The sequence below is a fragment of the Phascolarctos cinereus genome, unplaced genomic scaffold, assembly GCF_003287225.1.
Source record: "Phascolarctos cinereus isolate Bilbo 61053 unplaced genomic scaffold, phaCin_HiC Scaffold_9;HRSCAF=440, whole genome shotgun sequence".
Lineage (NCBI taxonomy): Eukaryota > Metazoa > Chordata > Mammalia > Diprotodontia > Phascolarctidae > Phascolarctos > Phascolarctos cinereus.
The window spans coordinates 199,301,806-199,314,886 of NW_027556402.1; positions in this window are offsets into that span (position 1 = coordinate 199,301,806).

The following is a 13,081-nucleotide window of genomic DNA, read 5'->3' on the forward strand; positions in this document are numbered from 1 at the left end:
GGTTCCTAAAGGCTTTATTTAAAAAACCAAAAAACTATTACTATCATTATCAAGTGTCTCAGGTTTGTAATCGGTCCGTGGGGCCAGGGGATAAACACCTTAGAAACTTGACCTTTCCTGGGCCAACACTTAGAGCTGAGTCCCCTGGGCGTGAGTCTCATCTACTCTTGGCAAGGTCTGACTTCCTGGCTTAATGGGAGGGAAAACAACAGGCCGGGAGGGAGGGTGAAGAGGGAGAAGGTTTTGAGGGCTTCCTGGCCACTGAACAGATCCCACAAAGCCCTGGGTTGGGCTTTAAGTGTAAGGGAATCCGATTAAAGGGGAAGGAGGGGATCCGGTTTCCCTACAAACAGGCCTCTTGTTTCTGAAGGGAAAAAAGGGATGAGTCTGGTTGGCCAGGTAAGGCTTGGGGTTTCTGGGTCCTGAAAAGGTAGGAATCAGGTGTTGAGACAATTGTCCCCAGAGCTTCCTCATCCACCACCATTAAACTTTCCTTCTTAATAATAACTCAGATTTCTGAAAAGTTTTTATGGTTGACAAAGGACTGCGTTGGAGTGGAGAGGGTACTGCCTGGTCTTAGCTTCAGAAGACCTGTTGGGACACTCTAGATGTGGGACTGTAGGCAGTTCTTCGGTTCAAGTTGGCTTACATTGTGTGTAACACAAATTTTTAAAAAATAATAAAAACCACAAATCAAAAAAAAAAAAAGGAAAAAAAAAAGGAAACTCTCTCTGCCCTGCCCTCCAGGGATTTACTTCTCCTGGGGAGGGAGTGATGGACCAAGGCAAAATGAGGACGACAAAGAGCAAATAAGAAATGTCTTCATCTATAAAATGGGGACATTGATTACTCGATGAGGTAAATAGTGAGAGTATCACCCTCGACATCTTACAGAAAATAAAACAGACTCAGAGAGGAGAGATGATTTTCTCAGGGACAGGGACTTCTAAGTGGTGAACCAGTGAATTCTTCTGATTTGATTTCAGTGTGCTTTCCAATATAATTAGTTGCTAAGTAGTGCCTTCGACTAGAGATTCAAAAAAGTTCGATTGAGATTAGTTGGTTGATTGGGGAAGATATATTGGAGGACCTAGGAGGGGCGTGAGCTGGGCACTAAAGCATCCCTTAATTAAGGGTAAGGCTTTGGATTAGCAAGATGTTTGGGGTGGGGGTGAGTGTTCCAGGTACAGGAACAACCTAAATTCCTATGCTGTCCTGGAATTACAAAATAGCATATAGTAGGTTTTCAAGCACACTCACGACTTTCACCTTGACTGGGGCTTGGAAATCATACTGTTTCTTTATTTTGCTATGTAGAAGTGTGAAGGTTAAATCAAAGGCTAATAGAATGTCAGAGCTGGAAGCAATTTCTTTCTTTTTTTAAAATTAATTAATTTTTAGTTTTCAACATTCACTTTTATAAGATTTCAAATTCTAAATGTTTTCCTCTTCCCTCCCCTCACCCTCCCCACGATGACATGCAATCTGATATAAGCTATACACGTACAGTCATATTAAACCTATTGAAAGCAATTTCTTAGATCATGAGGCCCAGAGAAGGTAAGGGACTAGCCCAAATTCACACAGTAAATTAGCATCAGAGATAGAATTCTATTCCCAGGCAATGGACTCTTTCTGTTACACCCTCTTTCTTGGTATCGGCCCCCCTCCTTTTCTACCTTTTCTTAAAAATAAACAAAAAATTCATACCTTTCATCAAAGCCAGCTGGTCACTAAGGTTGTATTTATACAGCTCAGAGAAAACAGAGGGGTGAAATAATTTCTTGAATAATTTAAACAAATAAGCAGCTACCAAAATAATTTCTTTAAATGACCTATTTCGAAGAGAAGAGGCTGAATTCTACATTTATTCATTGTCCAGGTCAAGGTAATTCACTTTTCTGGGCCCCCAAAAGGGATACTAATCTTTGCACTAACCACTTCGCAAAATGATTGGGAGAAAGGCATTTTGCAAATGGGAGCTCTTTGTGCTACCCACCTCCTGAGAGAGAGAGAGGCGAAGACACAGAGTACAGAAGGAAAGAAGTATTTTTTTTTAAAGGCGAATACGGAAATTTGTTTTGATTGACTATACAGGTTTGTTATGTGTTTTGTTTGATCTGTGTTCTCAGTGCGGGGCTGGAGGGGGGAGTGAGAGTGAGAAGGAAGATTTTTTGCTGATTGAAAGAAATAAAATGTAATTAAAAAAAACCAAATGGAAGCTGTGATGATGATTCTAATGATGTTATTCATTCGTTTATTTATTCAGGAGTTGGTCAGTGTGCCTAGTCTTTGGGGGGCTGAGTAGGGGGCAGAAAATAAATTAACAGAAGAAGAAAAGAAAGAAAAAGGAAAGAAAGAAGGGCGTTTGACACTTTCCCGACGAAGTCCTCCTTACGAAAAGAACACTAAGTGCCTGGAGGAGAATCAGGTGTGACTTTCACAGCCCAGGCAGGTAAGGATCTAAACTTGATGCTGCCCTGGAGCAGGGTTAGACTTGCGGACTGAGCCTGGAGCCGGGGACTGACTGGTGGTCCTGGGACAGAGGCAGCAGCGCCGGGTCCTCAAGTTCCCAGGCCAGGGTGGGGCTGGGCCAGGGCCAGGGTCAGGGTCAGGGCCAGGGCCCAGGCGGGCAGGCATGCGTTGTGAGCTGGCCTTTTTTGATGGCTCAATCCCAGATTTCACAGCTCCTCAATAGCCCTCTTGTGGGGCTGCCTCTTGTCTTCCGCGCCGGCACAACTCAATCCATTCTCCCCTTTCTCTCCTAGAGACAGCCCCTCCCCTCCCTCCACCGGCCCAGGCCTTCTCGGGGCATCACTGGGCAGAGGGGAATGTGGGCGGAGCTCCTGGAAGTGGGGCTGCGGAGCGGGGGCTGGGGGCCCAGCCGGGGTTCCTATTCTCCCGGGGGCGGCGGGGTCAGCACAGGCCACCCCCCCTTTCCTCCCCCGGGCCCTACTCAATTGGAATTTAAATGCTCTGCCTTTGCGGCCCTGGAGAATGGGGATGCTCCGCATTGGCGAGGGAATTACCGGGGACGCCTGGGGTGGGGGTGGGGGTGGGAGGAAAGAGGAGCCCCTCCCCCACCGGACTCCAGGCTTCGTGCCCCCCCACCCCGCCTCCAAATATGCTAGATATACCAGGAAAGAAGCTTCAGGCAGGGAGGGGAAGAAGAGGGGCTCGGGACCCACCTGCCCCCAGACCCCAGCCTCTCTTTCAGCTTCGTTGACAGCTGGGGAAACTGAGGACAGGGAGGAATCTTAGTTTATACCATCACAGAGCTGGAAGGGAACTTAGCGGTCATTTAACCACACAGTGAGGCAGGTCCAGAGTTAAACCTGGAATCCAGGTTGTCTGCCACTATAGAAGAAGGCCGAGGGGGTGTTGATAACTTGTTCTGTCTGCTTCCTCTCCTCTCCCTTCCTTTCACACAAAGCCTATTCTGTGGACCGAGGATAGGGATGGTGGAAAGGAAGGGTACTAACTTTAGAGTCAAAAGACCCGAGTTCAAATCCCCCTTTCCTTTCTGTGAGCCTGTAGAAATTTCATTTCCCCTTTCTGGGCCTCAGTTTCTTTATCTGTAATACCTGCCCTGCTCAACTTACAGGGTAGTTGTGATGATCCAGTAACATTTTAGATAAGCATAAGACACTATAAAGGTAAGTTAATAGTGTTGCCTCCTGCGACACTTTGAAGAAACTATTCTGATCTCTTTCCCTCCAGTCCTATGGGCCATATTCTGTTCTTCCCGACCCAGCTGAATTCTCTCCAAATCCCCGAGGCTCCCCCCCGGCTCTCAGGAGGCTCTCCTTGGTATCTCCAGCCCACCCTGATCTCTCCTCAATGGCACTGAAAACATGCAGTCTTTACTTTCAGGATACCCACTCGTCTTAGCCTGTAACCTTTTCGTTTTCTGTTCTCTTGGGTGGGAATCTTTTCACCTTTCATCTTCTTCATCCTACTATGAACCCCTGGAAGACAAGTCTCTATCTCCTCCTCTGTTTCCTTCATGTGGTAGCTAAGCTTTGGGCACCTGGTAGAAATCAGGCAAGTGTTTTTACCTGAAGATGCAGCCTTAGAAAGGTTCCCCACCCCGATCTAGCTCTCCCCTCCCCCCCCCCAATTTTCAAGCAGACTGGACCACTTGTCAGGAATGCTCTATTGTGGGATTCTTTCCTAGCTGGACCAGATGGACTACCTAGCTTCAGAAGCAGTGTGGTGTAACCGAGAAAGCACTGGAATTGGAGTCAGAGGACCTGGGTTCATGCTCTACCACTTACTACCTGTGTGACCTTGGGAAAGTCACTTAACCTTTCTGTGCCTCAGTTTCCTCATCCATAAAACTAGATGACCTCTAAGGTTTCCATCTTAACTATATAATCTTAGATTATAGAGAAATAGTAGATGTTATTAGATGATAATAGATGAATAATCCCTTCTACCTCTTAGAGTCTATGAGTCTGTGAAGACTCAGATTTCCCCATTCTCTCCCAATCTGATTTTAGGACAGTATTCTTGTCCTAAATTAATGTAAATCTGTTTCTTGTACTTTGTCACTCCTCAGAACACCTTGGTACTAGTAGCAGCAGCAGCAGCAATAGTAGTTAGGTAGTAGTAGTAGCAGTAGGAGGAGGAGGAGGAGAAGGAGGAGGAGGAAGAACCTGCTTACTTATAATAGGCACAGTTTAGGCAGTATCTCTGTGGTCACTTTGTAACCTCCATAATATATATGACTGTTCCCTAAACTTCATTCTCTTTACATTGATTAAGATCCTACCATTTGCAGAATAGCTTTTATTCTTTCCTGCCCCTCCCTCTGTGTTCATGTTCTAACCCTTCCTTCCACCCCAGCTCTGTCTGTGAAACCCATCCCTTTTTGCATGGACCATCTCAGCTGCCATCTCCTCCAGGAAGCCTGCCCTGGTACCTCTTAGTCTGAATTGATCACTTCCTCCCCCAGGTCCCCATCACACCTTTACTGCTCACTTCTCTCTGTATCAATTTATGTAAATCTTTCCATGATTCTCCAAATTCTTCATGTTTATGCTTTCTAATGGCACCAATAATTAGAATCATGTACCACAACTTATTCAGCCATTCTCCCATCCAGGTGTGCCACTATTTTCCAAATAAGACATTGGAGCGAGCCCTTTAGCGTGTTGTGAGGCCAACATTGGACATTTCGTGCAAAAGACTGAATGGAAGTAATAAATGGCTGTAGAAGGCATAGGGGACCAGGAGACAGTATCACAGAATCTTCAAGCTAGAAGGAAGGTCCAAGGTGTCTCTGAACCCACACTTGAACAGGAATCCATTGTACAACAGGCCAAGCAAGTGATCAATGAAGAACTCAATTGATGGGGACCTCACTAGCTCCCTAAGCAACCCGTTGTGGCTTGGGATGCTTCTCTTTACTCTGCCTCTCCTCAGCTTCTACCCATTGCTTTTAAAGGTGACCTCTGGGGCAGAGCACAACAAATCGGATTCCTCTTCTCTTGGCAGCTCTTCAAATACCTGATGATGGTTATCTTTCCCATGTTAAACATCTCCAAGGCCTTCAACCAGTCTCTAGTGTCTCCTCTCTGAAGTCATAGAGACAGTTGCTAGATTGTCATGTATGAGGAACAGCAACTGGCTGCAATATAGAATGCATGGGGGTGGGAATGGGGGGAGAGAAGTACCTTGTAGAAAGGTAGGCTAGAACCAGATTGTGAGAGGCTTTTAAACTCCCAAAAGAGGATTAATTTATTTATCTTTCCCGGAGGTAATAGGGAGCCTTGGAACTTCCTTGAGCAGGGCATTACACGTTCTGACGTGTGCTTTAGGAACATTAATTTGGTAGCTGTAGATTGATTTGGAGGATGGATTAGAGAGAAGAAAGGTAGGGAGATGGATGAGGGGGTCATGCAACATTCCAGGGGAAAGGTTATTTAGGACCTCAACTGTGTGAGTGCAAAGGAGAGGAGAGATGTGAGTGGTACTGTGTGGGTAGAGTCAAGAGGCATCTGATTATATTGGGGATCAGGGTGAGGGAGAGTGAAGAGCTGAGGATACTCCAAGGCTGTAAACCCAGTGACTAGAAGGGCAGTGGTCTTCTCTGCGTTCGGAAGCTCGGGGAAGTTTTCTTGTACTGCTTCCTGCATCATAATGTTCAAGTTCGTGACTTGTAGTGCTCTTTTGGGAGACCTATAATCCTTAAATTATCTACACACCTCCTGCCATTTGGATGGCTCTCCTAGATCCCAAGGGCTGGGAAGAGCTGCTAGAGTGCCTTGTCTTCCATGCACAGCTGTCTGTCTTAGCCTAGGATCCTCAACCCTAACACCCACACTTCATCCCAGGACTTGTGAAGATCAAACGGGATGATGAATGGGAAAGCACTTTAAAAGTTGTGTTGTTCTGGGCAAGTGAGACAGATAACGGTCATTATTCACTCCACCAAATAACCGGAGTCATGAATTATGTTTCTCTTTCCACTTGTGTTCTTAAAGGGCATTTCAGTTTTTTTCTTGATAGAGGTCAATGATAAGTCGGGGCCTGAATGCAGGCTCGACTTTGGATTCTGGCTTATTGTAATTGTCTGTATTTGTAGCTTTTCTCAATAATGCTCTAGCATAGGGCTTTGTATACCATAATCAATCAATTAATAAATATTTATGAAGCACCTACTATGTGTTAGGCACTGTGCAGTAATTAATGTTTTATTGAATTAATGTGGCTAAGGCAGATCAGGGCAGAATACTGGTGGATAATAATGACATCTCCTACTTCTACAACATTTTGTGCTTTATTATTTTCCTCCCAATGAGATGAGGAAGTTCAAACCCAGAGAAGAAGACTTCCTGAAAGTCACATAGCTCATCAGTTTTGGAACTGGGCTTCCGCTGCAAATCGGCTAACTCTAAATCCCGCGCTCTTCCCTCTCTCTTTCTCTGCCTCTTAAAACTTGCGGGTGATTTCCATGGACTACAGAACCTCACAGCTAGCAGAGCCTGCAGAAGGCTTTAGTTCAATAATCAAGTCATTCTCCTTGAAGATAGATGTGAATTTGGGGCCACAAGGGAGCCTGCTCTGGGCCTGTCCTGTAATATACACAGAGGGGCTCTCTTCTTTGCCGCATCACTGGGCCTGCTATTTCAGGAGCCTTTGAGACTGGGACTGGGAGCTGAGCAGGGTTAATCACAGGTCTGTGGTACAGCTGTGCACATCTGTAATGGTCTCTGGCTGAATTACCCTGGAGTCAGAGGAAGTTCATATTGTGTTGGGCTGATTCCCATCAAGCTCCGTGGGGGAAGTGCTGGGGCCTGAAGAGAATGTCATCGGGGGTAGAGGGGATGGAGAGGAAGCTTGTGTTTCTATAGTGCTTTGGGGTTTATTAGTAATAAATGACAATAATAATAACATTTCTGTAACCATTTGGAGTTTATTAGTGTTAGCAAGAATATTTGCAATTTTAATTCATATAAGGCTTTATTAATCATAATAACTCCCATTTTCTTAGCATGTTAGAGTTCGTTATTGTTAATAATAACTCATATTTTTATTATGTTTTATAGCTGTCTAGTACTACTAACAACAATTCCCACAGCCCTTTACAGTTCACAAAACTCCTCTTCAATAGACTTGTGACTTTGCTTATTAGGGCAAATGTTATTACCCCCATTTTACAGCTAAGGAAACTGAGGTTCAGAGTGCGAGAATGAATGACTTACCTAAGGTCCCACAGTAAGTTGGTGATTCAACCAAGCCTTCTGACTCCTGACCCAGGATTCATTGTCCCCTATTTGAAGCTGCAGGCTCAAGCCAGGCCTTTCTTCACAATATGAAAATTTTCCGACTCTTCCTGGAGAAGATGTTAAAGATTATCCTTCTTCTGACACAGATTTCCAATTAGATTTCAAATTCCTGTCTCTCTCATATTATATATAATGTATTATTTTAAATTACATATTATATGTGTATACGTATACGTGTATATATGTGTCTACATATGTATGCGTGTATACATACACACATTTATACATATGTGTATTATATATGTATACATACACATAGTATATCAGAAACAACGGTCAGAAATGGAACCACTGATTCACAGAATATCAGAGTCAAATTAGAATTGAGAGAGGAGGATGAGTCTGATGCCACCCCCCCCATTTTATTTTTGTTTTTTTGTTTTCTTTTAAATAACAAGGTTTCAGAGGTAGGGTTGGAACCCAGGCCTGGCAGTATTCAAATCTGGCTCTGCCAGGGTTCTAAGCACTGCTGCCCTATCAATGGGCCCACTCAGCTTCCACTTGGCTAACCCCTTTTCCTTTTAGAGAGGAGGAAACATTCAGAGATGGGAAATGACTTGCCCAAAGTCACAAAGCAAGCAGATGTAAGTACTTTAATCCAGGTCTCTTGAGGCAAAGTCAGGGGTTCTCTCCTTTCCACATTACCTCTTAAAGAATAGGGATGACTTCTAGGAATAACAGAATTCTAGACTCCAGGCCAGGAAGGATCTTGAGGGCGTCTAAACCAGAGTGCCCTCTATTCCAGTATAGGATTCCCCTCTGTAGCCTACCTGGCAGAGTCATCTAAATACTACTCAGACGTTTCCAAAGCCAGAGAATTCCCTCCCTCCTAAGGAGGCACCTTCTGTGGTGGGATGGTTCCGTCTATTGGGAAGTTCTTCATATTGAGCCAAATTCTGCCTCCCAGACACTGCTCCTGACCATCCCATCTGGGACCAGGGAAGACATTCTTGGTGAGAGCCCTTCCATTAGCCTCTCTGGCTCCATCCTGTAGGGTTGGGGGACTAGTGAGTCTGACCAGGCCTGATGTTAGAAGTGGCCTGCTTGAGTGTTCTTCCCTGGCAAGGCCTTGCTGTTCCAGAGCAGGCTGCCTGGCTCTTCATTGTCTCCAGCCCAGAGCTGGCTGCTCAGACCCACAAATCTGCCAGAGGACGGATCTGGGTTCATATGATGGTGGTTAGGCCCCCTTGGTGGTAGAAGCTTGGGGTTTGTCATCACTTCCTACAGGCAGGGGGCTAGAAATCATGGAACAGCAGAGTTTGAAGGGACTTTAGAGACCATGTGGTCCAATGCTTTCCCTTCATAGATGGAGAAACTGAGGCCCAGAGAGGGGGAGGGATTTGCCCAATGTAGCACAAGAGCAAAGGCCAAAGCTGGGGTTTGAACCTAGGTTTTCTGATGCAAAATCTAGTGTTCTTTCCGCTATACTATGTTGACTTGTGCAAGGTTAGAGCTGTCAAGAGTCATGCCCAGGATCTGAGCTCAGGTCCTACTACTACTACTCTTTCCCTTATATAGTGAAACAGAGTTAGACAGGATCTTAGAAATCTGGCCAAATGGCTAAAACCTTGGACAGGTAGTCAAGAAAGCCTCCTGAGTTTTGGTCCTGGTTTTGCTACTGACTCAACTCATGACATTGGTTAAGTCATTTTCCTTCTCTAGGTCTCAGTTTGCCTATCTGTAAAATAGAGACAAGGGCAGCTAGTTAAGACAGTGGATAAAGCACTGGACCTGAAGTCAGGACCTCTGAGTTCAAATCCAGCCTCAGACACTTACTAGCTGTGTGACCCTGGGCAAGTCATTTAACCCTGTTTGCCTCAGTCTCAACATTTGTATAAATGAACTAGAGAAGGAAATGGCAAACTTCTCCAGGATCTTTGCTGCAAAAACCCCAAATGGGGTCACGAAGAGTCAGACCAAGTGAGCAAACTACAACGACAAAAAAATGAGGACAAAAATGCCTAACCTGCCAGTCGCAAAATTGTGTTAATGCTTTGAGAAAATGGTCTAGAGATTGCTTTGAGAACTAGAAGCCACTATGAAATGCAAAATATCATTCACTTCATTTTATGAATGAGGAACAGAGGGCACTTAAATGCCCTGCCCAAGGTCACACAAGCAGTCATTAACAGAAACAGAGCTACCATCCAGGACTCCTAACTCCCATTTCAGGGTTTTTTCCACTGTAGTCCATTCCTCCCTACCATCTCCCCTACCCCCAGGCAATCCACGACTATTTACATACTTATTTACTAAAGTCACCAAATCGAAGTGGAAAGGGAGTCTTTGTCTGCTCAGAAAATACATTACTCAAATAGAAAGCTAAGTTTTTTTGTTAGAAAGTCTGACTCACATGGCTTACTCCACATGTGGAGAGAGAAGTAGGGGGATGGAAGCAGGGTTCCAGATGTGAACATGGGAGATGGCACAGAATTGAGCGCTAAGTTGGGTGGTGTAGACCTCGGGCCCTCTAGGAGTGCCCAGAAAGGGGATGTCAGCTGGACTGGATGCTGCCAGACCTGGCAAAGGGGGAGGTGGGCCTCAAGCCAAGCCCCAGTGGACAAGGAGAATGGAGGGAACAGTGAAAGACAACGGGCTTGATTAGGGCTGAGGATTCCAGGTAAGAGTCTTATAGGGCAGGGATTCTTAAACTTTTTTCCACTAGTGACCCCTTTTCACCCAAAAAATGTTTACACCACCCCAGATATATAAAATAGGTATACAAATCAAACATTTACTGATAATAAATCGTAAAGAAATTAATTTTAAAACAATTCATATAAATATAATTTTACCATTTATTAAAGATGAAAGCAAATTTGTATACTAATGAGATGGATGTGCTTATTTTTTATTTTTACATAAAGAATTAAATCTTGGTGGAATATTTGATACTCCGGGAAGTAGAGCATCTTCAACATTTTTCAGAGTTGATCGATATTTTGATTTTATAATTGTCAATGCTGAGGACATCGCTTCACATAAATACGTAGTAGAAAATGGCAGGAGTATGTTTAGGGCCATTTCAGAAATTATTGGAAATGTTGTCCTAATCCTGAGCCAAAATTCATTTAATGATTTTGTAGGCACCGTAAAAACACTGCAATTCATAACATACAATAGTCTCGAATCTGAGCCGAAGTGTTTCTGGCCTTGTTCATTGGCGTTGAGTGATGTGAAGGCATGCGCAATGCAGAGTGAGCACGTTGTGTGTTCAGAACCAGGATGCAGTGAAGTAGCCCTAGCCAACAGGGCAGGTGCTATCAGAAACACCTCAGATTCGTTACTCATTTAACTTTGAATTAATTTCTGGTCATTGAGTGTTCAGAAACCTTTTATTGTTGCCAATTTTTTCAAGACTCCCATATTCAGTTACACAACCCCATATGGGGTCCTGACTCACAGTTTAAGAAGCAATGGGCCATAGAGCAGAAGAAAACACCCTAAAGTAGGAGACTGGTCTACTCTATGTAGAATGTAAGCTTCCTGAGGGCAGGGACTGTCTTTCTTTTTCTTGTATTTATATCCTTAGTGCTTAGCACAATACCTGGCCAATATTAAGTGCTGAATAAATGCTCATTCTCTGCTTGCTCACTGCTTAAGTAGCAGAACCCTTTAACCTCACTGAACCTCAGTTTTCTCCTTAAAATGGGGATAATAGCAACACTCATGGGATATATAACACTGTTATATCCTTCACTGTTGGGCTGTTGAGAGGAAAGCACTTAAAATGCCATAAGAACAGGAGCTGTTAGTGTTAATAATTGTTGGGGAAGGGCAGTGTGGTCCAGGTAGGAAAGGATTGGCCTTGGAGTCAGGAAGACCAGGCTTCAGAGCCTGCCTCTGACACATGGTACTATGTTACAGATAACTTTTTTCACTTCCCACTTCCCTAAGGCAATTCTCAAAGTCAATAACTTCTAAACAATTTTCAGCTTTGCATCACTGAAGGGAATTTCCGCATGAGAACTTTTCCCATAGAGATGAAAGCACCGGTCTGGACCCATTCTCCCTTCCAACTCCCTCTCCCCACCCTCTGCCTCCCCAAATTGTAAGAGATAAGGTTAGACCTGTGACCTCTGATTGGTAACCACTTCCCCCAAACTCCCCGACCCTGGGAACCTCAAATACCATTGAATTCACCCAATTGCTAATGTACTTGCCATGTAATATTGCGTATAATAATTAATTTGTGATGAGTTTATCTATCATCACCCAAACACACTGTGAACTCTTGAAGGGAACAAAGAATGGGTTTTTTTTCCACATTTTGTCTCTGCACATAGTAGATGCTTAATCAAAATCAACTGGATGGAATTGAATCGAATGGGTATGTACAGTGGCACCAGAGCTTAAAAGAGCCTTGAAAAGTCTTCCGGGGAGGTCTGTGCTTGGCCTTGAGGTGTTTTAGCATTTTTATAAATGACTTTTATAAAGGCTTACACAGAATGCCCTCTGAAATCTAAGAGTCTGAGATTTTGAGATGGTTCTACCAAATTGAATAACTTTCTGCTCTTGATTCCATTCTTGTCCTGCTCTCTCCCACCTCTGGGCCTTTGCATGGTCCCCTTACCTAGAATGGGTTCCCCTGCTGTCTGTCTGCCTGTTAACATGCTTATGTTCCTTTCAAGCCCAGCTCAGATGCCTTTTCCTCCCTGAAGCCTCTGTTCCCAGTTTCCCTTCTCTGTGATTCTATACACTTACCACACACTGCCTTTGATTATATTTGTTCCTGATACTAGAACTGTGACTTTCCTGTGGACCAAGAACTGAGAATTATTCATTTTCAGCTCCCTAGAGTCTAACACAAGGCCCTGCACACAATGGATGCTTAATGTATGTTTGTTGGATTGGGTTGAATTAAATTAAATTCGGTGTAAGAAAAGGTAGATTCCTGAGCTCTTAGGAGACCCAGATTCTCTTCTGATCCTGGCAGTTTTATTTACTTGCTATAGGAACTTATGCAAGGCCCTTAATATCACTGAGTCTATTTCCTTATGTGTAAAATGAAGGACTCTGGTATTTGCATTATTGACTCATAACAGGCTTTTTAGTCATTTTTCAATGGTGTCCAGCTTTTCATAACCCCTTTTGAGTGGTTTGCTGTTTCCTTCTCTAGCTCATTTTACAGATGAGCAAACTGAGGCAAACAGGGTTAAGTGACTTGCCCAGGGTCACACAGCTAGTAAGTGTTTGAGGCCAGATTTGAACTCAGAAGAGGAGTCTTCCTGACTGCAGGCCCAGTGTTCTATCTATTGAGCCACCCCCAGGCAGCTTGGAGGCCACTA